The sequence below is a fragment of the Gastrolobium bilobum genome, unplaced genomic scaffold, assembly GCF_033153095.1.
Source record: "Gastrolobium bilobum isolate Gb01-03AN ecotype WA unplaced genomic scaffold, APGP_CSIRO_Gbil_v1 utg25866, whole genome shotgun sequence".
Classification (NCBI taxonomy): Eukaryota; Viridiplantae; Streptophyta; class Magnoliopsida; order Fabales; family Fabaceae; genus Gastrolobium; species Gastrolobium bilobum.
In genome coordinates this window covers 27,343-28,861 of record NW_026897731.1, presented here as the reverse complement: position 1 = coordinate 28,861, position 1,519 = coordinate 27,343, and positions in this window count along the sequence as shown.

The following is a 1,519-nucleotide window of genomic DNA, read 5'->3' as shown; positions in this document are numbered from 1 at the left end:
CTATTCAAGAGTGGCCAACTCCTAAAAATGTAAGTGAGGTAAGGAGCTTTCATGGCTTAGCCAGTTTCTATGGGAGGTTTGTCAAAGATTTTAGTACAATGGCTGCACCCTTGAATGAAGTGATTAAAAGGCATGTGGGTTTTACATGGGGCGAAAAACAAGAGCAAGCTTTTGCTGCTCTCAAAGAAAAATTGACCCATGCACCTATTCTTGCATTGCCTAATTTTGCCAAATCTTTTGAGATTGAATGTGATGCATCCAATGTGGGGATAGGGGCAGTTTTGATGCAAGAGGGACATCCCATTGCTTATTTTAGTGAAAAATTAAATGGGGTCGTCCTTAATTATTCCACATATGATAAAGAATTGTATGCATTGGTAAGGGCTTTGCAAACATGGCAACACTATCTCTTGCCCAAAGAGTTTGTTATCCATAGTGACCATGAGTCCTTAAAGTACTTAAAAGGGCAAGGCAAGCTTAACAAAAGGCATGCCAAATGAGTTGAGTTCTTGGAGCAATTTCCCTACGTGATCAAGCACAAGAAAGGTAAGTCCAATGTGGTAGCATATGCACTTTCAAGAAGGTATGCTTTGTCCTCTACTCTTGAAACTAAGTTCATTGGCTTTGAGCATATTAAAGCATTGTATGAGCATGATCCAGACTTCTCACAAATCTATAAATCTTTTGTGCATGCTGCCCAAAATGGTTTCTTTAGGCATAATGATTACTTGTTTAAAGAGAAGAGATTGTGTGTGCCTAAAAGTTCCATTAGAGAGCTACTTGTGAGGGAGGCACATAAGGGGCGATTAATGGGACATTTTGGGGTCCAAAAGACTTTAGACATGTTGCATGAATATTTCTACTGGTCACACATGAAACATGATATACAAAAACTGTGTGAAAGATGTATTGTATGCAAGAAGTCTAAATCTAAAGTAATGCTGCATGGGCTGTATACTCCTTTGCCAATTCCTGACTTCCCCTGGATTGATATCTCTATGGATTTTGTGTTAGGACTACCTCGGTCTAGAAATGGCAAGGGTTCTATTTTCGTTGTGCTGGACAGGTTTTCTAAGATGGCGCATTTTGTGCCATGCAAAAAGGTTGATGATGCATGCCACATTGCTGACTTGTTCTTCAAAGATGTGGTGGGACTCCATGGGCTTCCTAGAAGCATTATCTCTGATCGAGATTCAAAATTTTTAAGTCACTTTTAGAGGACCTTATGGAGTAAGCTCGGAACTAAACTTCTCTTTTCTACTACTTGCCATCCACAAACTGATGGGCAAACTGAGGTAGTGAATAGAACTCTTTCTTCTCTTTTAAGAGCTGTAATAAAAAAAATATTAAGTCATGGGAAGAATGTATGCCCCATGTTCAGTTTGCATATAATAGGGTAGTTCATAGCACCACTGGTTATTCTCCTTTTGAAATTGTTTATGGATTTAACCCTCTCACTCCTCTTGATTTGCTACCTTTACCTAACAACTCTGTTTTAAAGCATACTGATGGCAGGACT